The sequence below is a fragment of the Sturnus vulgaris genome, chromosome 3, assembly GCF_052056855.1.
Source record: "Sturnus vulgaris isolate bStuVul1 chromosome 3, bStuVul1.hap1, whole genome shotgun sequence".
In the NCBI taxonomy this organism is placed as follows: domain Eukaryota; kingdom Metazoa; phylum Chordata; class Aves; order Passeriformes; family Sturnidae; genus Sturnus; species Sturnus vulgaris.
The window spans coordinates 50,821,271-50,847,213 of record NC_142245.1 but is presented as its reverse complement, the minus strand read 5'-3'; the positions used below and the strand labels follow the sequence as shown (position 1 = coordinate 50,847,213).

General features: G+C 42.0%; 1 long non-coding RNA gene and 1 other non-coding gene across 2 annotated transcripts; one reads left to right on the top strand and one right to left on the bottom strand.

Moving 5' to 3' along the window:
• The first annotated feature begins 1,369 nt into the window (after positions 1–1,369).
• TRNAL-UAA (transfer RNA leucine (anticodon UAA)) lies at positions 1,370–1,452 on the top strand. Its single transcript has one exon. It is a non-coding gene; the product is annotated as a tRNA-Leu (tRNA).
• Positions 1,453–2,718: 1,266 nt separating this feature from the next.
• Positions 2,719–25,634, bottom strand: LOC148224328 (uncharacterized). Its single transcript, XR_015802381.1, has 4 exons — positions 25,381–25,634; positions 16,946–18,933; positions 14,625–14,831; positions 2,719–3,735 (listed from the first exon to the last, which is right to left on the bottom strand). It is a non-coding gene; the product is annotated as an uncharacterized LOC148224328 (long non-coding RNA).
• Between the last annotated feature and the right edge of the window lie 309 nt (positions 25,635–25,943).

The following is a 25,943-nucleotide window of genomic DNA, read 5'->3' as shown; positions in this document are numbered from 1 at the left end:
GAACCATGGCATGCCACCCATTTCAAGGCAAAGATACAGCATGGCAAGTTCCATTGGAAGAGCTGTTCTTTTAGTCAAGAGCTCCCGCGTGTGAATAACATGTATGTAAAACGTTAACAATTCCCTTCTATGGTACGCGAGAAGTATTTCCCTTAAAAGCATGCCTAGCGTCCCGGGTGTCTCTGAGCAGTAAGAGCTGAGGAGGTCAGGCACCACCTGCACCTGCAAACTGGAGCCCCAGACCCCTTGCAGAGGGGCAGGGACAGTCAGGGTGTCCAACAAACAGCCGAGCAGGGAGTGTGCTCTGTTCTTCTGCTCGTGGGGAAGCAGACGGTCTCCACCTCCTCCTCCTGTGCTGGAGGCTGGCACAGGCCCGCGTCCTCAGCCTGTGCTGTACGGAATATGTCTCTCACACCTCAAAGGTGCCAAAGTTTGGTGCCGTGAAAGATGTCCATTTTCTCCGCTGGTAAATAGCAGCGAGGGTGGGAGCCAGTGCCAGAGACACAGCCAGCAAAGTGACACTTTCCCATTTCCCCTCTGATGCACAGAGGAAAGGGGAGGTCCCAGGGCAGGCAGTAACCGGGAATATTGCGATAGGTGCTTCCGTAGACCCGGTGTATAGTGGCGACCAGCAAAAAAATCATCCCCCCGCGATATTTTTTCCTCCTAATTATGCATAATTGATAACTATGCACTTTGTTGGTTTCGGTTTTCCTTCTATAAGCGAGAGAAGATACATTCCAGGAAACACTTGGACGGAAATAATAAAGTGTCGGTGCCTTATCGGCACGACCTCTCCGCTGGCTCTCACGCCCGAGGAGCCCGCGGGCAGCGCGGCCCTGCCCGCTCTGAGGGCGATGAGCCCACAGCGTCCAGAGCCCGCGGTGTCCGCAGCCCTCGCCCCCCGCCGCCCCCAGCCCAGCGCCGCCCGCCCCGTTCTCCCCCAGGGGCGGGCCCGTGCCAGCGCCGCGCACCTCCCCCGCCTCTCCCTTCCGCTACGGGCCCAGCGCCCGGCGGCGGGAAGGCGGCGGCGGCGGCGGAGGCAGCGGGCCCGGCTTGGCTCGGTTCGGCTCGGCTCGGCTCGGCCCGGCCCGGCCCGGCCCGGTTCGGCTCGGTCTCGGTCCGTGACAGCGCTCCCCACCGGGCCCTGCCTGCCCGCTTCCCGCCGCCGGGAGAGGCCGCCCTCGCGCGCCGCCAGTGCGCTCCGCGCCCGCCGCGCTGGGAGTAAAGGCGAGGGAGCGCGGCGGCGGCGGCGGCGGCGGGGGCAGGGCGGTGTGAGGGGGCACCCCCGGGGTCGCGGGAGGCCCAGGGGGCCGGTGGGAGCGCGGCCGTGAATGTAGGAGCGGCCGCGAGCGGTCCCGGTATCTGCACCAGGATGGCCGAGTGGTTAAGGCGTTGGACTTAAGATCCAATGGACGCATGTCCGCGTGGGTTCGAACCCCACTCCTGGTAACTCCAGGTTTTTTTTTATCGGGAGCGCCGTCCCGACGCGGGGCAGAGCCGTGCGGTGTCCCGGCAGAGGCGCGGGCGCAAGGAGCCGAGGGCCGCCGGGACACGGCGGGAGGCGGCCGAGGGGCGGGGAGGGACACCGGAGCCGGCGGGTGGCGGCACCCGGCAGCCCCCGCGGGTGTCTGGGCGCTGGGCGGCCGGCGGGGGCAGTGCGAGCCGGGGGAAGCGCTGCGGGGCCGCGGGAGGCTCCCGCAGCCTCCGTCACTACAGCTTCAAAGTAGCTTTAAAGACAATTTTTTAATGAAGAGTTTCTGTGTATATATACACACACTCATGTGCAGACATTTATATACATATATAGAGAGATGTATAATATATGTATAAATACATAGATGTTTACATATGTGTACATAAATGTCTACACATATACATAAAAAAATAGATTCATATACACACATTTATATATATATGTACATATATATGTATATATACAGGTATATGCATATATAGGTACGTATAATATATGTATACACATAGACACATAAATACATAGACACAAACACATATACACACCTTTTTAATATATGTATATGTATATATACAAGTATATATACAGATATATGCATATGTGTATATATACATATATATATATATATATATATATATATATATATATATATATATATATATATGTGCGTACATAGTTGGCTACAGCCTCGGTGGTGGAGCCTCGGGCAGCGGCAGCCGGCACCTCCAGCTTTGTCGCCCTCAGATGGTGATTTTGTTTTTTGTGTTTAGGTTATTTTTTTGTGTAGGTTTGTTTTCCTTTTTTTCCCCACAGTTCCAAGCCCTTCAAAGGCTGCGTGTCAGCCCTTCAAGAGTGCTTTTCACAACGTGAAAGTCAGTGTAGCTCCACATGCGCTGGGGTATGGAATGTCGGCAGGTGTCCAGCCTGCTGAGGTGTCCCAGGCCAGCCCTGAAGGTTGGTGGGAAGGCGATCCTCACGTCTGGGAGAATGGTCTCTCGTGCTGGCTGTAGCCTAAACTGTGCCAGAGCTTAAGTTAGAAGTTAAGCAGAAGAAGCATGCGGGATTTTCAGACTGATCTTGTACTTTTGTTTCATTTGGCAGGACACATGGAGCAGTTGTATGTGTTGAGGTGTTTAATTTGCTGGGGCATGGTCCTGTTGCTTGGGTTTTGTGGATTTTTTGACAGAGTGGTATCACGTTTAATATATTTGAAGGTGTGGGAAGTATAACTCCAGCACTGACCAACACATTTTTAAATAGTAGTGTTTGTCCGAGCGTGCTGGTCAAATTCTAACACAGGTAAATGTAGTTGCTCCCAGCCACCCTGTTCCAAATAATTTGACCTGAAAAATTATTCTAAACTTTCAGTCCAGATATATCAGGTGGCAATAAAGACTAATTAAAGGACAAACACTCAAGAAATAGATAAGAACTCATGGTGGGCCTTCAGTGTAATATGAAATAGAAGGTGAAATACATCAGGATATTTTATTATATACCCACATAAGGTGATCTGGCATCACACATGCCAGACCATGGTAAAACCACAGAAATATGACAGTTCAAGAGTTCCAGAGGGAAGCCTGGTCTATGGGGAATTTCTAGGAAATGCAAGTATGTTCATTGTCTTTTTTGAGTGTTACCACAATAAAATTGTAAATGCAAAACATACCACACTGTTCATTAAGAAGTTCAGATGCCAGGTTCAGATGTTTTATGAAATAAACACTCATTGCTATTCTTCATTAAGGTACAAATTAGTAAAAATGTGTGCATGTTTGAAAGTACATTTCACCTGTAATGTTGTCATGGTAAAATGCTGCCCTGGGAAACCCACATCTTTGCATACAAATTGTGTAATCCTGCTTATGTGTTTATTTACAAGCATCTTTGAACAAACAATAAGTGCTCGTGTAGATTTTGTGGATGCAGTGCTGATATTGAGGAAAACTTGGCTGCAGCTGTGTCAGTTACAAGGATGAATTAGTGCTGGCTATTCTGCACTGTGAGGAAGAAAAAAATAAAAGTAGAAATAATAACAATTTTTACAAGAAGTGTAATTGCTGAACAGAAAAAGTAAAAAGCAGTTTTTATGATAAAGCAATAGAGAAAACTTAATTTCTTGGTTAGAAACGTTCCTGTTTCAGGTACAGTCTTTCTCTTTCCTGAAAAGACTTGTTTGCAGAAAACTTCCCTCAGTCCTTCGGTGAACTTGTGTTCCCTGCTTCTTAAAAAAGCTTGTTCGAGCATGTGCTGATCTGGAATGGAACAGAAGATTTTTTTAACTGTTTGGCTCTCAAGAAATACCCACAGAATCTACTTGCAACAAGTGTATCCCAATCCCTTCCCACACTTCTCCATAAAGGAAAGTATAATCTGCTGGGGTTATTGGTTTCTATTTTAGGTGAAGTGACAGGGAGATGTATTTCAGCTCTAGAGTTGAGCATTATTTTAGATTTTTATTTTATTGAGCAGATTCCTTTCCTTGGTTCCTTGTTAAACCCTCATGAATTTTTGGTGGTTGCCCTTGCAATTTGATATTCTTACATTCACTTTTTATATTCTGGCCTTTAGTTTAAACAATACTGTTTTCTGTTGGACTTCCATTCTGTGGATGGGTTGTTTTTCTAAAGATGTCATTATCTGAAGCATCCTTGCCTTGTTTATTGAAGAAAGTGGAAAAAGCATAATGACTAGTGCTTGAAACTGGAATTTTAAAAAAGGAGATTCATATGCAGACAGTTGAATGCTACCCTGATGAACCAGGGGTGTTTTTCACGCCTTTGCATATTTCCTGTCTGATGAGAAGCCAGTCATTTAAAATAGATTTTTCAAAAACAGTCATTCATTTTCATGTTCCTTATTTTGAGGTCTCTGTCTTGAGAACCTCAATCTGATTTGCAGAAATGCAGAGTTCTGCAAAAACAGGTGAAAGCAATGTATCACCTATATTTTAAGCAAATGAAAAAAAAATTATATGACACTGAGTAGTTAAATTTATTTGAGATACTTGATACGAATCTTTCCATACCTCAATTTCCCACTGTATACAGTGGAGGTAATAAAAATACACCATTTGCAAAACGGGCTGCTGTGAAGTAATTTCATTCTTGCTGCAAAGAATTCAGATGGACACTTAGATAATATGGTCGTTTTAGACAAGCCCATGAGTGAATTCAGAAAATAACATGAAAGAAACAAGCTACAGAGCCACACTTCAAACTGTGAAGACTTCGCAAAGTACTGAACAACTTCTTAGCCAGAAAGAGCTTCATCATGTGTGCTGAACAAGGTGGGAGTCTTACAGGAAAACAGCAAGCCATAGCATAACCCAAAATTCTGTCTCACTTCAAAACAGAAGGAGCTCAAATCAATAAGAAGGCAATTATGTTGCTGACATAATTAGGTGATGTTTCAAAATAGTTTAATTTTTTAAAAAAACTTTCAGCAACCTTTTTTTTGGTTGTTGCATTTTAGCGCATGATGGAAGCATGTAATTTTTTACTTGAGTTAAAACATTCTTCTATCAATGACCACCATATGTTGAGATAAAAGGTGTTAAAAGGACTGTGAAGTTCTTGATCTATTGCACCATCTTGTACATAGGACGATCAATAAACACTCTTATTCATTTGGCAGACTAATTTAAAGTCTGTAAAGTAGGACTAGTCTCACGTTAGCAGGAGTAACTGCTTGTAAAGTACTTGTTAATTTTTGAACTGTTCTCATTTTGGGACTTTTGTGGTAAATAAGAGGGGTAGACTTTATTTTCTGGATTCCCATCATTCTTAGGATGCTTGTTCAAAAATTACCACTATTTAATGCAAACAGTTGTGTCTCTGTTTACACATGTGTTTATACAGGTTCATTTTTGACAGCTGCTGGGCTCTTCATCTGCAGACTGCCTCCGATCTTACCTGCAGGTTCTTAGAATAATTTCTATTGGACTTGATAGCCACAGCAACCAAGTGTCATTAGCAATTTTAGCTAATCCTGCCTCCTTCTCCAGGGCATTACAACACATGCTCCCAAACAGATCCTTGCAACATTTTATTGCTTAACTATTTTTCTCTCTTTCGATAAGGAAAATGAAGGGATTTTCTGCTTGGTTAGTTCAGTCCAGGCAGCAAACTCTGGGGGATTGTGCTGTGGTAGAACATTGATGGAAGGGAACAAGGGTCTGCATATCACTTACTGGAGTGCAAAGCCCTTCAATTTATTTACAGTGCAGGTGGAGGTGGGTTCACTCTTAAGACTGACAGATGAGCCCTGCAAGTCTTACCATGGTCACTTAGGGCATCATCACTCCCAGCATGAGGATAACCTAACACCGACATCAGAAGAGACCAGGTGCCCACTGAGCTGCTCAGGTTGGTGTCTGGCATTTTAGCTCAAAGCCACTACACGAGCAGAGCGAAGGGCAGTAGCTTTGCCCTGGGGTAAAGGGGTGTGGGCACGTGTTCCCATTTGCCAGATTGTCTCATCAGGAGGAATACATGCTGGTGGTAACACTTTACACCACCACAGCATTATTTACCAAAGTATATTGCTGGAAGTGTCAAAAGACTGGTCTGTGCACTAGGACACCTCCAGTCTGGGAACATTTTCCGTTGTGCTGGGTGTGCTGTGGTGGCAGCAGCTTCTATAAGAAAGACAGAGTAGACAAGCAATAATTTACACTACAGCAGCAAGGTTTGGCAGAGCATCTACTTAATGAGGGGCCCTGAGAGCCCTAAAATGAAAGCAGCCTAATGCAGAATCTTGAAGCTAAGATTTCTGGGGTCTTAGAGCCCTGGGCTTAAAGCATGCTAGCATTCATTGTCTGATATATTTTTGACTGTGTTAAACTTACCTAAATGAACAGATTCTTTCTTGCTGCCAGGGAAGAGCTTTTGTCTGAAGACCATAGAAAATGTGCACACGCTTCTGAAGATGGTCCTCTTAAATGTGCAATAACAAAAAATGCCTTCTTTCCCCTAAATATTTTGAGAGAAGAATGCACTTTCCAGATTCCTTCATTTTCCTGGATTGCTCCTTCTCTTTCACCATCTGCTCAGCTGTGACCTTCTTTCTGGCTTGGAAGTGCTGCAAGATCTTTCCTTCAGACCTCATCTGCCTCTTTTCTAACTGCTTGCTGAAGTGGTTCATGCAATTCTTGGCAAGAGATGACTCACTGACCATGTGACTTGACGGATTTGTGACACCCGTCTCTTGCTATTTCATCATGTATTGCAAACTTTTTAATGAGAAAGTGGAATCCCTGTTGGGAAGTATGGACTGCATTAATGAGTACTGTTTTGCAGCTAATCCAAGTTTGATGATTGATGAACATATGTATTTTAGTTTCACTTGTCCTTACATATCTGTAATTATTTTCTGTCACACTCCCACCTTTTGCTTTTTGTGTGCATACCAAGAAGCAGATCCAGTTGTCTAGCAGTTAGCTGCTGCTAAAAGAGGCACAGATATTGCCTTTCCTCTGCCCTGGCTGTACTGCACGTTCCTACTGTTTCCCTCATGTCCCTCAGTCTTTGATTGTTGAGTAATATGTAACAAAAAGCCCAAATAATTTCATGTTACTTGGATCTAAAATTAATCTCAGCTATTATCTCATAAGAAATTCTCTGTGAAGAAATGAGGAATTGGAGACTTTTTTTAACATATTTTGAGCTCCCTGACATAAGCCATATAGATCCACTGTATTTATTCATCACAGAACGGCAAAGGCCCCTCTGAGGGTTATCTAGTCCACCTCCTAGCTCAGAGGAAGGTCAGCTTGAGTCAGGTTTTGAATATCTTTGAGGATAAAAATACCACAGCCTCTCTGAACTACCCATTCCAGTGTCTGAACACCCTCACAGTAAGAAAAATGTTTTTTTCTTAATATCTTAAAATTAAGAGTTCTCTGCAGGTTAGACTACTGTAAGTTGATCTTAGTTTTCCTTTAAAATGGTCTGGTAGCTGTAGTGTAAGCCAATGACATCCATCTACTGAGTTGAGGGAAGGTAGTGCAAGTGATAGCACTCACCTTCATCTAGTACTGTGGCTAATGACTCCTCATCCTAGATCTAGAGGCTGTCTCTGAATAAGGACTTGGAAAGCACCAATATAGCTTAGAATTCAGATTTAAGTAAAGCTTTTCAAATCCTTTTGTTGCTAGATACAGAATAGAAATAATTTATGTATTTAGTTACTGTGACTTCTGTCATATCATAATATGTTGGATTTTTTTTTGTTTTGCAGTATTCTTTGCTGTGAGAATAACTGATTTTTTCAACTAAATGTAGTTTTAATGTTTATGTAGTGAGCTTTATAGCCATGATTTCCCCAGTCTGTATTTTGATGGCACTATGATAGTGCAGGCTGTATCTGTGCCACATAACAAATCCTATAGTGTTCTGTGACTGAAAACAGACTGAGACGTGCCCAACCTGTTGTGCTGCATTCATTTGGGTGACCTGCCCCAGAAGTTATTTGACACATCAATAAAGAAGGAATACTGAAAGCAGCTGGATCCAGTGTTTGTGATGTCTCTGCATGCTCAGTGTCTCTGAACAAAATATATTTCTAAAAAAAAAGAATTACTGAGTGGAATAATAAATGTATTGTATGAATGCATAAATTAGATTTATTTAAGAGAAGGAAGGGGTTAATCCCTCCCAATAGACAGTGCAGAGAGACATCATGGACGAGGTAAGGTTTCTGCTCTGTATGAAGTTGTTGTTAGGGAGAGAGGTCAGCCATCAACACAAGAAAAAGGACCTGTATGACAAAGGAGGTAGTGTGACTGTGTGCAGCTGAAATATTGACAAACTTGAGCATGTTATGAAGTACATGAGTATATGAGATAGGAATGGGGTGGGATTGGGAACTGTCATTAAAATGCTGTAAAAACTGAAGTTGTTGTGGTTAGAGATTATTTTTCTATGCCTGTTTCTGTTGCTTTTCTTGTCAAGTTGTCTCCAAGAGGGGTTTAGGTCGAGTTTGAGTGCTCCTGTCTTAGGTTGAGGTCTGCAGAGAATGTGCCAGGAGATCTCCAGGAGCATGGTGGTACCCACAACCCCCACATGAGCCTCTGGGGGTCCTTTATAGCCAGTTAAAGGCTATGCCTCATATTCATCTGGAAGTTCTTAGCAAACTTTCCTCCATAACCAGGAATGGCTGGATTGCAATGCTAACTATCTCAGAATGCTTTATATTTTTAACAAAAAATATTATACTATGGTAGTCTTAACTGTTAAACTGGGATGCATTAAGTTTGCATTGTACATAGTTTCCTTTTATGTACTGAATGTCTTTAACAGACTTGGCATGACTGCTTCCCAGGCAGTAAATACATACTGGCATAATTAAAGTACTTCCACATCCTTTGCAGGTAAAACCTCAGAGATGGTATCTCTGGAGGGAGATGTTGGAACTGCCCCAGAAGTTGCCAACTGCTGTTTATCTGTTAACCAGTACCTGAGCTGCTGTCTTTCTGAATCACTGTCCCAGACCACATCTGTATTTACAGTGACCCCCTCTGGTCCATAGGTCATTACTTGGGCTATTGTAAAAACTGATCTATAAAAAATGCTGTGTTTTTTAATTTTATTTTTTATGCATTAGATATGTTCAGCCAGAAAAAGAAAAAGATGAGCCAGAGAAAGCAACTTGAAGACTTGGGTTTTATGTAAAAATCCATGTAAGACAGTATATCTTAGTTAATTCTTAACAAGGTAGATTTCCCTCAGCAAGGTAGCTACATCAGATGCACTTCTGAGGATACACCCAATTAGTTCTGCTGCTGCAGCCAATGTTTATGGACATAAATTCATGGATCTTGATCCTGTTGCTGCCACTGTGTAAGCAGATTGTTTATCACTTTTTGTTTGGACAGGCACGGAAGCCTGTCATATAATTAAAGTTGTAGCATCTGCACAATAGTTATGTACTTAAAATTACTGTGCCTTGGTGTCAACTTCCTCTATTATCTTTAAACCAGCACGAAATGAAATTGAAAACACAAGCCATTCAGGCAAAAATTCCATTAAGGGTAGTAAAGAGTACAGGGTACCGTGGGGCTTCTGGTGCAAGGGCAGGACTACAACATTTTTCCTATCTCACAGGAAAGTTGCAAGAGTCATCTTAATATTAGGTGATGGAAAAGGACATAAATCTATATGGATAAAGTGAATCTATGCATAAGCAACTAGCTTCTGCAGAAGAAGAGACATAGGTTGTAAACCCTTTGAAAAGCCCTTCTCCCATGCCATCAAGTAATTTAAACCACAGACAATTCTTTGGGGAATATTAGAGCTTAAAAAACTAGCCTGGTCATAACTTTATGTAAGTGATAAATTAAATACAACTATTAACTCATGACTGTTTCAAAAATAAGGGCACGGTTTGCCTTAACAAGGCTGAACTGGATGATTTCTATTGGGAAAACACTTGGATCCTTTTTTAATATGTTTTACAAAAAGATGTGTAAAGTTTCAGGTGACGGCTGCATTCTGCATTTAAGCCTTTATTTGAAAAAAGGTTCAGGGATAAAAAAGTTTCATACAAATATTTGTGGAATTCCTTATGTATTTCCAGGACAAAAATTACTGAGTGGATTTAAAAGAGATCCCTCCAAAAATTAATTTTACCGGTAACAGAAGGACTTCCAAAAATGAGAGCTTCTCATCAAGCATAATCTTACTGCCTAAACAGTTGCTATTTAGTGAGATGGCTGACCTTAAATCTAACCATAATGGGACCTTGTAATCCTCAATTACACAGATGGACTGTAGATTTAGTTTGACAACTTTATTTGTGATAAACTTCATTAGGAGTGCAACAGTATTCCTTATTGTCTCCTTCTTCTGTGCTTTGCAAAGTCACAGTGTCCATTTTGTAATTTTTGCAAAATCAAAATGAGTCTGTAGGAGCCTGGTCTGTACCCAGCCTCGGTGTCAGGGGTGGCTGTGACAGCACTGAATTGTGGTGGAAGGATATTTAGGGGTGATGGCTGTGCCGGGGCAGTGAAACAACACTGCTGCCAGAGCCTGTGGGGAGCAGCCAGGACCCCCTTCTGTGGCCATAGGGGCTGCAGGGGCCCCTCTGGACTACAGGGGCTGGGGTGCACCTCTGCAAGCCACTGATCTTGGGCTAGCTCCTTCTAAGTGACATCACAGCACTTTCCACCTGTTCTTGTACTGTGCTGTGTACACCTAGGAATTGCAGCAGGCAGTTTAATTCCTTGGGTACAGTAACGTGGGGTAAGTGTGCTCCCAGGGTTAAATGGGGATTGGTGCAGCTATTTAAGGGTAGGAAAGGTCAGGCTCTGAATGGGCAAATTAATCTGTGTTCTTCACCACTTCTGAGAGGGAATCCTTCTCTTCCCTTTTGTTTACTTTGAGTTTCAAAGGCTTGATACATCCTTGTTGATATCTTGTAGTAAACACCAGTTTTAGTCTATAGGTACAGAAACAGCTTTAGGAAAGGATAAAGTGGCTTACAGTCAGCAATCCTACCTTCTTCACAGGTGCAGCCAGTTGCTATATAAGAAGCAGGGCAGAGCTAAGCAAAGAGCAGAACTGAGCAGGGGTGGAGAGGTCTGGACCTCTGGGTAATGGGACCACGTGCTTTAGGAGTTATATCTCCATGATTCAATTACTGAATCATTCACCTCATTCTGTTTGTTAGGTTGCTCAAGTGTAGTTCTGTCAGGGACTTGCATCAGGAGATAAATGTCATAGTTTAGCTACCGTGTCTGGGAAGAATCTTCTAGGCAGGATGGTGGGATACTTAAAACTCTAGCAGGCTTTGTATTTGTTCTTTATTTTTTTGTGTGAACCTGTTCTCAGCAAAGCTGGTGGGACGATTCACCCATTTAAATAATGTTTTCGTTGGCGTGGCTTGCATTCATTTTTGTCATGTTGATGCTCTCTTTATTTTGCCCTGGCTGGTGGAAGCCCTCGGGTGCAGAAAGCAAATGGACAGGAATTTAAAGGAGAATCTGACAGTCCAGCAGTTTCATGGTCATTTTGGACAGCCCCAAAAACAGGGTTGGAGGGAATGGACAAGCAAAACCAGACAGGAGTCTGGTCATGAGCAGAAAGCAGTGTCCAGCTTCCAGCCTTACTGAAATGTTTGTTTCTTGGTTACTTCATGAGAGGAAGGAGCAAAGTGTGAGATGGTGATACTGATAACATCACCTGTGATTTAGGGTGTCAGGGGGTCTGAAAGGCTGCCTGTATGTGAAAACTGTTGACACAAAGTCTGGGAATTGTGCAGAGCTTCAGGTTTGTTCTGCCTTATGCAGAGCCAGAGAGCAGCCCTAAAAGTGGAACTATTTATGGGAGGCTGTCTGTTTTCTCTTGTGACTTGTGGATGTTGTTTCTCGTTCACCCAGCCTCTGAGCCCTATCAGTTTGCACATAAATATAACTTTCCCAGATTTTCAAGTCTGCCGTTTTCCCAGAGGAATGTCTGTTCCTGGCATGTAGCCCTCCTTTTATCATATTAAAGATCACCTTACTCACTGAGTATTGGTAGCTAAATACTGCCAGCTACCAGACCCTTCCTCTCTGCCCTCAGATGGAGACATCGTGCTTCAGTTTATCCTGCCCTATATGAACCCCCATGCCTTCAGTTTCTTCAGCACAGCCCCGGCCATGATCCTGAAATACCTTGCCAAGGAGAGAGTGATGAAGGAGGTTTACCTTCCTTGCAATCTGAGTCAGGTGGCATAGGGAATCACAGAATTGCTTGCAGGAGGGTGGTGGTGTGGAATGTGACTCTTCCATGTATCCAGTCCTTGTGTGTCTAATTGTCATGGACAATGCTAAGTGAATGTGCCAAAGCTGTCAAGATCCCATGCTGTTTTTGCATATGGTCCCCAACTTAACCAAATACTGTATTGCTGGGATATTTTCTCAAGAAACTCTAAAGGTTTAAACTAAATAATATCCATAAGTGACAGCTTAAACAGAGACACAGCATTGTGTTTAACCTCATAGTTACTAACCGATACAGGTTCTATAAATCACAACTTTATTGTGTTTTTTTTTAAATAGGAATTTAATTTGCCATCTTTGGTAAAAGGCTTGATTCTGTATGAGTCTGCTCTCAAACCAAGTCTCACCCTTGCTTCATTTTTTTAGTTCTTCAGAACTGCAGTACATTTATACTTTAGTTAATGCATATGTGCCATGGCTAGTGACTGCTAGTTTAGCTGTTCTTAAGTTCTTGTACTGTTGCTTCAGGTCAGAGGGATCAAAGGTCTGGTATTTTAAGAGATTTGGTGCTACTAGATAAAAACATTTTGCATTCCATGCATGCTCAATCTCTAAAGATAAGTAGGGAGGAATACTGGAAAACCCTGGTATCTCAATGGAAATGATAGTCAGAATGTAACTTACCTTGCATGGTGGTATTTTGCATTCATCAACATACCTTTGTTTTTGTTTTCTTCTTGTTATAAAACCTTTTGCACTTCTTTTTAGTACTCATATGAACATTTGATGACTGCTGCTATGAAGATTTTATCATTGAAACGATTGCTTCCTGAGCACTTCATTTCTTCAGGTAGTCCTATCACTGATTATAGCTTTGGGGGCTTTAAAACTGAAGTTACTTTAACATGCAGTAATGGTATTTGATAGATTCCTCTGGGAGTCCAACTACTGTGTTAGCTAAAACAACTGTATGAAGAATGCTGTTCTCATGGCTCAAACACTTGTGATGCTGTCCCACCCAAATTAACCTCAGCATGAGGATGACTTTTAATCCATGAATGAGATAAGCAATTGAATTATTTGTTACTGTCCCTCATATGTAAAGGTATTTCTTTCAACCAAGTTAGTATTTAACTGTCTTGATTTTACTGCTAACAAAAACAAAATCATATAATTCTAAAAGAGCCAGGAGTTTCAGTCTATTGTACAAAAGAAAGGCATCGCTGATTGGCTCTGACCAGCTGGTATAGAATTCTGTTGGTGAATTAAATACAGGGTATGAAAGGATACCTTTTTCTAAGTGAAGAAGATTGGCTGACATTAGGTGAAAAATGCTAATGGCAATTTCACTAAAATGAAGTCTTAGTGCTGCAGTTCTTTCTGGTTGCACTGTATTTTTTTGCAAGAAACCATCCCAGGAACTCATCCTAGCATGATAGCAGGACTGTTTTTAAAAAGTATTGATTTCATCATGCATGAGCATGGATCATAAAATTATAAAGTATCCCAAGTTATCCTATCACGCTAATGCAGGATTTTTCTATTTTATGAGAATCTTTGGATAATTTCTTCCATGATGCTTTTTCACCTCATTTCCATACTGCTGCTGCTAGCATTTTGTACCAGATGCTCTTCTGTCATTAAAGCAACTGCTTCCTGACTCTTTTGTGAGTGAAAACTTGTCTACTATGTGTATCAGGTGACTGAATAAAATCTATTTCAAATCTTGCTCCTTTTCTATCATGAGACCATCCCAATTAAAAACACCTTGTTATGCTCCGTGCCCCCAGATATTCCATTATTGTTTTAGCTTGAATACAGTCCTGTCCTTACATATGCCTGATATAGTTGATGAAGATGGGTGTCATGTATTCAGTGCTATCTTACTTATTTGATATCTCCACCTCCTAGGGATTCTGACTGCATGTATTTTTCTGCAGAAAATCTATAAAAGTAGGGTCTGATAATACTGCCTTGAGTGGCTGGCCCCATTGTCTACATGTACATAAGCAGAGAGAGAGAAGGCCTATGCCAGATGAAAGAAATAATAAGTATCTGCCTTATCTGCATAATTAGAGGGAAACCAGTACATGATAGCTAAGACAAACATGAGCTTGTTATCAGCTGATAATATTGCTGCTTCTCTCCCCTTTTATACAGCAGAACCAGATGGACAGAGGCAACGGCCCTTCCCCCTGTTTGCAAGGGAACTTTGCTCAGTCCTGGACCATCTGGGTGTTTGACAGATCTAAGCTGATACCTGAAGCTTCAGGTGGAATTTTGCTTCCTGAAGAACTTACAAGTGTCTCATCAGACCTACATGTAATACCTTCTTGGGTGGCTAAATAGGACTGAATACCAATGTGTATGTTACTAAATCTTTTTCTTGTGTCTGTAAGCAATATGCTCAGATGAGCAGTTTGAGGTCACCACCAGTGTTACCTGAATCCATACACACATCTGCTTTGGGCCCTCGTTCTCATCATGCTTCTGTGGTGCAGTTTATGCTGGAGTAGATATATATAGTGGTGGCCAGAAGGGGCAATGTGTGTTTACTTCCATTGTCTTGGCATCACTCTCCCGCTGCTCCTCTCAGTGCTCAAGCAGCCTGTTTGGAGTCAGCTGAACAGCAGTGCTGGAGATGCAGACCTGGAAAGGACATGGAAGTGAGAAGGGAAAGCCTGCCCTCTGGCCTAGCCTTATCACAGAACTTCCTAGTTAGGTACCCACTTGGCCCTGGAAGTTGTCTTGTCTTTGGCTCTACAAATCCAAAGTAATTGACCTGTTCAGGAAAAAAGTAGATCACGAAGGTGTGAAAGGCAAATACAATCTGAAGATGAATCATGCACAGTCAATGGAGCTGGGGCTATGAAGTTAATTTCAAGGGAAGATTAAATGAATCAGGAAGCAGACTCTTTTGAGCATGCATTGCAACATACCTACTTTGACAAAAATTCTTCCCCTAGAGGCCCCTGGCAATCTGCAGACCTCCCTAGACTAAACCTAAGGGTCTTTCTGTAAATAAAGAAGGGACAGGCTCTGGAGGCAATCTGGATCACTGTGAAAAGCTGCTTTGTTCCAGTCGGCGAGGGCTGGAAAATTCCTGGGCAGCAGAACTATGTATGCTGACAGGAACAACTTCTGCTGGTTTGGCTCTGTGATGGGAGAGTGAGTGGCTGGCTCTGCTGGTGGATCTGAGACCCCATCCCTGCAGCTGAGGGAGACTGGCAAACTTGCTGGGGCATCTGGCAAATGTAAAACCTTATGTAGTGTTTGGGGCTTGCTCTCCCTGACTGCTTTCTGCCTCTCCTGGTGCGGGAAGGTGGATAGTTTCCAGCTGAAACAGCTGATGGAAAATTCCTGCTAAGGAAGAAAAACTAGAGGCTTAACTCTGGGAAAGACTGTAGTGATAGGCTGGGGCCAAACCTAGGAAGATCAGGGCATGTGCTGGTGCCATCCCACTGTGCCTGTTGTCTGTGAGGGATGCTGGGGTGCTTCTGCTGTTGTCAGCATGGGGGATGGTGAGTCAGGGATCTGCACTGCTTTCTCTGGTTGTTCCTTTCTTTCTGCAGCAGGTGAAACTCATGAAAATGTCATAGCTCAGCAACCAAACTGGCCATAGTTTCTGTTTGGAGAGGATGCCAGTGAGGAGAATGCATAGAGCATCTAAATTACTTCACCACCCATGGAAATACGCTACAAATAAAGTTGTATTGTTTAGTTATAAATTTCGTGCTGGAATGGTTAATCTTGAATGTGTAGAGCGGAGAACACCCAGCAATTAGTATTACGTTAATAATTAATGACAGATTTGGCCAAATTTGAAAGTGTATCCTAAAGCCGAAACTCAATCCTTAGATTAAGAGAATTTCTGACCAGTTCTAGGACTTGTAGACTTCCTCAGGCATTGTTGAAAAGGTTTTGTTTTCCTTAACTTTTCATATTTCAATTTATTAATGTTACTTTCCTGTTGCTAGTGTTCCTGTTCCTCTGTTTATTCGTTACAAATCTTAAAAAAATATCTAGGCTTTGGCTTTTGAGGGAAAAAGGACATGGAGTAGGGAAACAGAGGAAGGCCCTTTGGAAGATTTGTGGAATTTGATAATGTTACAAGTGAGGCCAATCGCCATTTTAAAAATTGCTATTCAAGCAAGTATTTATTTCTGACAGAAATGGAGGAGTCCTAGGAAACCCTTGCCTGCATTTGTTCTAAGGCTCAGGATGTTCTCCCTGTTGTGTTTCTCCCTCTGCTGAATCTGCTGTCGGTGGAGGGTTTCATAACACACTGCTTGGTTCACTGTCTTGCCCTGAGATCTTGGTGCAGCTTTGCACTTTGCATCTTTATAAATAAATCATTACCTTTCGCAAACCAATCACCTATTGTTTGAGGTGAGCAGAATATTTTAATGGCATCTAAGTTAAGAATTGTGATTTTTTAAATGTTTGGTTTGTATTTCTGACCTGCTATAGTTATAATTTATGTCCAAGGAGGTATAAAAAAAAATAGGACAAAAAAGCTCACTGAGCTGCAGCTGTAACAGAGACCCATGTCCTCAGTGTTATTATTATTCATGACTCGTGGTGTAACTGTAGGATGGAGTCACATTCTTTGGTAGCTCAGGTCTGGGCATTGCTGAAACACAGGACTGAAATGGCCCAAAGCTTTTTCCTGGTGAGAAATAACAAATAGAACTATGTAGTGGAACACAAGGAAACAGCAAAATGTCAGGATGTGAAGAGGTGTTTGTGTGCTCAGAACTCACCTGGTTTTCTACTGTACCGGTTGGACATCTCAAAGCTGTTCCTGCTCGCTGCAGATCTTGCCACAAACATTCCTGGAGGCCAGGCAGTCTCACTTGCAGCACATCTACCTCAATATTGCTCAGCATGGTGGGCTGCAGGCATCTTGTACATTCCTCTCAGAACGTGCTGTAATATTCCTATGATATTTTAAGAGTTCTCTCTGTTGTATTAAGAACATCTAACTGAGGCTTTGCTGATCCTTTTTGGAAAAGGTTCTTTCTGGCTCTTCTCTGAGGCCTTTGGGCTCAGCACTACACTGGGAGGCATCCAGGGTTTTGCTTTACTCTCCTTTTGGGAGTGGGATCTCCAGGAACAGTCATGCACCTCATTCCATGCTCAAAATAGCAAAGCTCTTTCCGTGGAAAAGTAAACTTTCACGGTTCCTGAGGAAATAAACGTTACTGAATAGTGCTAAGTGGGCTTTAGTGCATGCATATGACAGGGAGGACACACTTAAAAAAAAAAAAAAAAAAAAAAAAGAAAAGGCTTCAAAGATTGTTTAAGAACAAGTTAGTGAATGTAGTGTGAAATACGAGTAAAAGAATTTCTCCTGGCCTCTACCACTCACTTGGCTGAGGGCAGGTTGAGAAGTAGGACTGGTTGCATGGAGAGGGCAGAAATGCACTGAGGTGCAGGACACCAGAGTGCCTGGGACTGCAGGGTCCATGGCTCAAATCGGAAGTCTATGTGCTCATTGAATCCCACCCAGAGACACCAAGGAACATGTCTTGGGGAGTTAAGTACACACAGATGGTTTAAGCAAACAGTAGCGAAGGGAGGGGATGAGGGGTGAGCCTGCAGGGCTTTTTCCCAGGAACTGTGCTCTTGTATTTAGTAACTTGAGCAAAACTGTGCTGCATCCCGAGATGAAACACACTTGTTTTGTACTGCACTCTGCTTCTTCACATCTCCATCAGGACTTTTTCTGGTTTGATGCTGACACAATATTGCTAGATGGTGATTGCCACTTGAGGACTAGTACAGATGATTTTATATTTCATAACAAATCTATCACAGGATTTGCTAAAATGAAGTCTCATTCCCAGATAGCTTTCCCAGTCATACAATTTTACAATTTTGTTTGCTGTTGTCTTTTTTTTTTCATGTTTGTGGTATCATATTCCAGACTAGATTTAAACTCTGAACTTGCCAGAACTTAGATTCATTTGTATTTTAAATGTACATTGGTCCTTTTAACAGAAGTTACACCATTTTTCAGACCATATTCACAGAGTTTTAAAATATACCTTAGTTCCTGGTTCCAGATATAAGCTGTATGGTTGAGAGACTTTGTTGCTCTGTGTTTATATTCTGTCAAGCTCAATGACACCTGATCCTGACCGAGTGAGCTCTTTGTTGCTTCTGAGCTAGAAATAATACCTGTACCTGGTACAGGTCATCCTGTTCCTGCTAAATGTTTTTAAGATAAGTGCTTGAAGTGCAAGAGTTTGGATGTTATGTAACAATTATGTTCTAATGGCAGAGTATGGTGGATGGTCTTAAGAAGACTCTTGCTCTCACATTGTTGGAAATTTCCCTTGAAATGCTACTAAGCTTTATTTTCTGAAATGCAAAGTCCACATACAAGGTCTCTCCCAGCAAGGACAAACTCCAGCACTGCTCCCATTTCAAAGGTTTGGTCTCTGCAAGTAACCTCCAGTTAAATACATCAGTGATGTATTAAGGGGTTTTGTTGCTCCCTTTTTTTTTCTTCCGAGACAAGTCCAAAAAAGGGGCTTTTTCAGAGTAGGAAAATTGTTTCAATCCTCCTTTCATTCAGTTTTGTGGTCTCTTCATTTCAATGATTAAGGACTTGGCAGGGATGGACTTCTTTTTTGGTTTGGACGATAGCTTTGGTTTGGAACATCCCAAAATCAATTACGTCCAAAAGTTTCCTCTTTGTCTGCTGTGATTTCAAAGCAATTTTCATGGCTCAGTTCAGGGCTGCCTAATAGAAGAAAATGGAAGAATAATTACTGCCTGCAGAGCTACTAGCACAGCAGTTGTTTTAGTAGCTGCAAAATAATTTAAGATACAGGCAAATTTCTTGTTCCCTGAAGAACTATGTGTTTTGAGCCAAACATTTTTCCTTGAACTAGGCACATAGTTCCTGTGGCAGTCAAGCAGCAGGCACAGCCTCATTGTGCCAGCAGTACTAGCAAGGGCACCTCTGGCACTCCTGCCCATCTGACCTGCAAAGCTCACCCCCATCAACACTGCTCTGTGTGCTGGGTGTTGTGGCTCCCCATCACTCCTGGAAATCTTATAATTCAAATCTCACACTGAATAATAATAATAATAAAATTAAAATTAGATTACTCTTCCCTCTGGGAAATCCACAGCACTCACTAAGTTCAGACCTCAACCTTGGCCCTGGCTGTGCAAAGCAGACAGAGGGCTGCCCTAATGGAGCAGCCAAGATTTCCTACTCGTGTAGGGGAAATTTCACAACAGACATTCCAGCACAGGGCCAGCCAAATGGTGGCATGTAGAGAAGGGAGGGCAGTGAAGCAGCTGATCTCTGTCCTGCGCCTCACTGGGGGCAGTCCCACTGCTGTCCAGTCAAGGAGGAACTTAGAGAGATGAGTGCTTTATCAAGATGATTTAAACCATTAGCAGAAATAACTTTGACTGAATCATGTGGTAAGTGACTTCTTTCAGGCTGACGTCTTGTAAAGTGCATGCGAAAATGCAAAGTGACCAAGAGAGAATTTACCTAGGCAGTGTGGAGATCTACCAGTGGGCTTTGTCAGATGCCACAGCTTGCAGAGCATCTCCTGTTTTACAGGCATAGCCACAGAACATGGGACACCAAAAAACAAACTTGTAACTGAACTCTTTGGTGGGTATAAAACTTCATTTGCATAATTTATCTTGTTGACTAAAAAAGGCTACTCATTTGCTCAGAATTAAATTAATTTCTATACCCCACCTGTAAATTTGACCTGTTCAAATCTAGTGTTATCACAGTGACTTTATTTATCTTAGTTAAAAGCCAAAATCCTTTTCAAAAGAAAAAGCCACTTAGTGGTAGTTATTAAAAATAACTTAAGCTTTCAGCACATTAGCACCTACATATTATGGAAATAGGAGGATGGTGGTAGCCTTGCAAGCCCATACAGAATTAGTTGAGAGGGGCTTTCTAGAGGCTCTCAGGACACACTTGCAGTGGCAAATACGGCAAAACCAGGCCAAGCCTTCTGGCAATAGGTTGTCCATCTGTGGTCAGAAAGCCAAATGTACAAGAATTCTCTCAAAGCAGTGGGAGCACTGCTACACATCTGGGCTTCAGTGGCCTTGCAGCTGGAGGGATAAATGCTGAAGCATTTCAAACCTGGCATCTCAGTCCCAGGAACCATCTATGTCTTTATGTGATTCAGGGAGGCAAAAGCCACAGGATCTCAAATCTAAGCTATGGGGGAATTTACTTGGATGGAAAGTGTTTAGTGGGTGGGAAAATGGGACATCCATAGCACAGGTTTTTGCTGGTGCTTTTGGTGTCCCAGGGGATGCCATTATCCTACTTAAGACCTCAGTGAGTTGTGTTTTCCAGCAGAGACATGCTATTAACATGTTATTAGGCAATTATCTATATAAAACCTTAAATTCTAATTAGGGAATGTCTTAACAGGTCAAGTACAAAACATCCACGGATTATCCATGGATAATTTAACAGGAAAAAACAAAGAAAAGGTGACATACCTAATTGATCTAAAGTGAGGGTAATAAATGTAAAAAATAATGAGAATATCTGAAAACTTGTTTTGTTTCATTTTCTCACATTTGGTGCATAGTCATTCCATACTGGGAGCACTCATGGAGTACTAAGGAGCTACTATTTAATTTTAGTAAAAATAAACTGTGTCTTTTCCCACTCCCTTAAAATAAAAAGACTTACAAAGAAACTTCCTCCCCACTGATTATTTTTGCAGACTGGTGATATCTTTAATTTTTGAAGTATTTCCAAGTTGTCTTTGTCCAATTATCATATTATTTCACTCAATAGATAATGTGCTCATGATGGAAGATGCTATTTTTTTCCCTACTACAAAGAATGAAACAAGTTACCCAAGTTTTTATGTTGTGTTAACACAGGAATTCTGTTTCTTTGCCTAATCCCTAACTGATAAACTTGATGAAAAAGTGTACATATTCTATAATTGTACAAGCATGCGGTATTTATGTGTCTAGCCACTGAACAAATCTATGCCAATATATTGGACAGACTATTCAAATGGAAATAGAACAGCACTGAAAAATAGCCATAAGTAAGAGAAATAAACAGAAAAAGGAAATAAATAAACAGAAATCAACTTGTGTTAGGAGTGACTTTGACTAAGAACTCACACCTGCCCTTGCAGGGGATTGCCTCACAGTGTTGGTCAAAGATTCCTGTCTTGCACAGGTATTTCTGTTGTTGATGTTCTTTTTTCAATCCTGCTGCAGTTAAGAGAGTTATGTTTGGAGGATAAATTGATGATTATAATTGTTCATTAATGCACTCTTATTTAATGTACTTTGAGAGGTTATATTCTTCAGAATGATGATAAATTATGGTAACTCAAATTAATGTCACTGCAGCTAAAGGGATGTAAGCATTTCTACTAATATGGAGCAGTTTTTTTGAGTTTTATAATGAAGCTATAAAAAATTGCTGGAACTTAAGGTATAAGTTTCCAGTATATTTTATGCACACAATATTCCCTTGAATCTGATCTAATTGATAGATATATCAAATCTAATATAATATAAATAAAGTGGAAAGAATCTACTGAAGATAGAGATTCCAGCTTGTAGAAATGAAAGTATTCAAGGGGAATATATATACACTGCTTTCTCTTTAGGTTAAGGCAGGTGGACCTGTGGTGGTGCATGTGACAGGCATTTTGCTCAAAGGGATCTTGCACCCTGGGCTGGTGTCTTTATCAGGATTCCTGCTGCCCTCTGCATCAGTTCATTCTCTGCACCTAGTAGCTCCTGATGCATGGTTAACTTATAGCAAAACAGTGTTGTATTTATTAAGCTCTGTTTATATTCTTGGAGGAGCTCACAAGGAGCTTGCACACAAAGGCATCTGACCTTGGAATAAAAATAAACAATTTAACATTAAACTCAGATCCCATCCTAAAAAGTCAGAGCTAGAAAATGCTAGCCCGCCTTTAAAAATTGTGCTGACTTTGGATATTTTAGTATGAGATGCTAGAAAAATAACTCAAAAAAATTTAAATTACAGAAAAAAAGAAAGGATGAGAAACCAGCTAACTATGTTATGTTATGAAACTATGTTTAGTTATGAAATTTTTCAAAGGTACTGCTGAAGGAGTTGCAGATAAAACTGACTCAAGCTTTTAGAAAACTTGGTAATTTTTCTCACAAGAGGATCATACAGAGAGAGGATGTCTGTTTAATGGTTTTTAAAATACATTTTTCTCCTTGGATTAGAGATAATGAAAATATTAAGGTACTTGTACTAACTGGTTAGTGCACCAAAGTCAGCATGAAAGCACTACGGAGCTGTTAACTTGAATTCTGATGCAAGTTCTGCAGGGAGAAAAAACAGTCTGTTGAGTAACAGCTTGCCTGATCTGATAACTGAGACTGACAACATGATGCAGAAAGGGGCAATAAAGATGCTCTACTTGCAAAGCAATCCATTTGGTGTCTCCTGTCTTCCTGAATATAGAGTGATTTTCTGAAATCATGACAAAACATTGATGAATGGGCACATGCATTATTATAGCAGTCAATCTCAAGGTAATGAGATACACAAAATTCCTAGTTATATTGTAATCCTGTCAATTATGAGTGTATTATAAAAACAGAAATGCTAAGAACAAAGAAAACAGAAAGAGACAAGGTAAGATGAGCTCAGAGCCTCACAACAGCATTGTCTTCATGCACCAAGGAATAAAGTATTTATTTACTTTGGTCATAGTTCAAGGGCCTAGCATCTTTTCAGCCCCCTTTCTTTTCTGTATTCCCTTGGTCTTTTTAAACATTATCTAAGGGTCTAATGGACTTGTTCTGTATTTTCCAATTTTATTCTGCACATACAGAAAAGTAAGATGTGCCACACAATCCACATCATATTAATGTCAGTAGGTATTTGTAGGTGAATGCAGGTTTTAGAAATACAACTGAGTGGAGACTTTGTTGTTTGACTTTAAAATTGTGCTAGTCACCACTTTCTAATTCTGTCAATCACTGGAATAAAAAATTACAGAGACCTAAAGCATATACATGTACAGAATACTAAAGGTTAGGGTACTTTCATTATTTTTCCCTGATGGAGATGTGCCTAAAGACCCTATAAAAATTATGTATTATGTATATATAATTGTATATATATATATAAATTATAGCCCTTGCATGAGAAGCCTATAGTCTAAACAACTAGCTCAGAAAACTCAGGCTTTGATCAACAGTAGAGTGAGGATGGCTCTGTAGAGAGACATGTTTGAAACACACCAGGAAGAAATTAACCTCCTTCCTTGAGGTAGTGTGCAGTCTCATTATTCTATTGCCATTCTGTTGGCACTTTGCAGTTCAAAGGAACATAATGATGCTACTTCTGTCTAAAACGGGAGGGGAAAGGAAAAATGATGAAATGCTACAAGGTTAAACTGAGATGTGTCTCTTTTTGAGAAATAATTTGTAGGTGCTTTCAGAGCAAGATTGTAAAAATTGGGACCTTGGACTTAGACACAGAGATTTGAAATGGGATATACCAGCTCTCCCTTCCTGCTTATCAGTTTGACTGCAGCTTTTAGCAATCAAAGTTACAGCTACCTGATAGCAGTCTTGGGTAACCTCTGTGAAAGGAGTAATCCCCTCAGTGCAGCCCACAAAAGGGCTTTTTTATCACTTAGTATTTCCCTGCATTGGGCAAGGCAATGCAGTGCTCTGGGATCCCTATCCCTGCGCTGCTGCTAGATACCCAGCAGCAGGAAGTGACAACCTCCATCTGTGCTGACTCTTGAGTGGGCACTAGGTTACACGGGGTTTTATGTCTCTTGAATTGTATGAAAAGCAGCTGGGTCTGGATTGTGGATTTCCAGTGTTTGGGTGTTTTTTTGTTACTAGGCATTGAAAATCCAGCACACAGAAGAAATGCACGGGATGGGGCAGAGAAGCCAGTCAAGAGCAGCTGGGAACAAGTGATGCTCCTCTAACCACAAACATTATGTTTGCAATGCAGGTTTTTCAGTGTAATGTAAATAAATAGGCATAAACACAAACCATATCTTTCTAAAAAATCCAGTGTACTGCTCAGTGTTGTCTTACAGTTAGGCACGGATAGGTATCAATGTCCATGTTTTTAAAGTGTTTGTCATCCATGAGCTGTAATTCTCAATAGATCCACAATTCCAGTCATCAAAATTTTTTTGACACATTTTTATTATTCTTTTGTAAGTGAGAACCCTTAATGACTTCATGCAGTGGTTTGGATTAAGCAGATCAAGGATGAATTAAGTAATTTGCACTCGATCACCAAGGAAATCTATGGAACAATCCAAACTAGGCGTCTTCATTTTTAGGCTTCTTTGAAAAGCAAAAATATAGCACACTATCTGCAAGGCCTTCCATCCTGCAATACAGAAGCAAAAGACCCAGTCCCTGTTCCGCATGTACTACGCCAATCAAAGGTTGAGGAAAAAAAATGTTAAATGCAGTTATAATTATGACAATAATAATTTACAGGCACCAGGTTTTGTTTCTTTAAGGTGTCTCTTTTTTCCTTGGGGGAAATAGTAAAGTAAAAGTAAATATCAAAGTTAGGCTAGGCTAACATGCACATAGTCATTGTTTGCTCTTGTTATCTGTAGTGCCTAGTAAACCCATGAGCTGTGTACTGGTAAGAAAAAAAGACTTTTGAAGACAAATCTTCCTTGTTTCACATTGCTACCAGTTTCTGTTACGGGGAGATACAGACTAAGTATGTTGCCAAGCTTGGGCTTCCTCCTTTCTGCTAGCTAATAAATTCTGCACCTCCTTTGCTGCAGATTGCTGGCCTTTCTTATTTAGGTGGTGAAGCACTCGGTGTGGGGAATGCATATAACCTTGAAAACATTTTGGGCTGCATGGCCTGAGGCCTGGTAGGTAACACCGAGGAATTACTCAGCTACAGTTTCTCTCTGATACTGCTGAAACTTCAGACTAATGCTTATCGAGACAAATACAGCCACGTGTTCTGCACCATCACAGTACAGGTGAGCATGGATTACTTGCCTGTGCAAACACGAGTAAATTCATTCCCAGATTGCAAATGTGGCAATAAATTAATTACTGTCAGCTAAATCTTTCACTTGCATTTATGTCTGTTCATACATTAAAAATGATTGCAGACACCCAGCATCAGCACATTTTTATTGATCTATAACTGTTCCTTTCTTACCCAGCCGAAATTCACCCGGGAGTTGTCACTGCCAAGTGACCCCATGAGACGAGGCACGGACACCTGGCCAGAGCAGGCGGGTTTCGGGAGAGTTGTTTCCGGCTGTTTGTAAATTTCCTAAGTGCTTCTCAAATTTTGTCACACTTCCTGACTTCGTTGTTCATGGGACGCCGCGGGGCGCTTCACCTCCGTAGTGCTGCGCGACTGCGCTTATCTGAGCAGGGAAAGGAGCAGCAGGAGAGGCGGGAGCGCACAGGTGCGGACGGGAAGGCCCCGGGGCAGGAGCGGAGAGGGACAGCGCTACACCAGCACCTCGGGCGGGGCCCAGGGAGGAGCGGGGCCGCGCCGGCAGCCGCCCCCGGGAGCGGGGCGGGGGCGCGGCCGGGACCCGCTCCGCTCCGCCCCTCTCTTCCCTTCGCTTCCCCTCTCCTCCGCACTGGCCCGGCCTCTCCCCGCCCCTCGCTCGGAGAAGGGGCCGCAGTCGGGGCGGCCCTCCCGCACCCGTGGCGCTGGCCCGGCCAACAAAGGGGGCGCCGGGGCCGAGGGAGGGGCCGCCGCAGGGC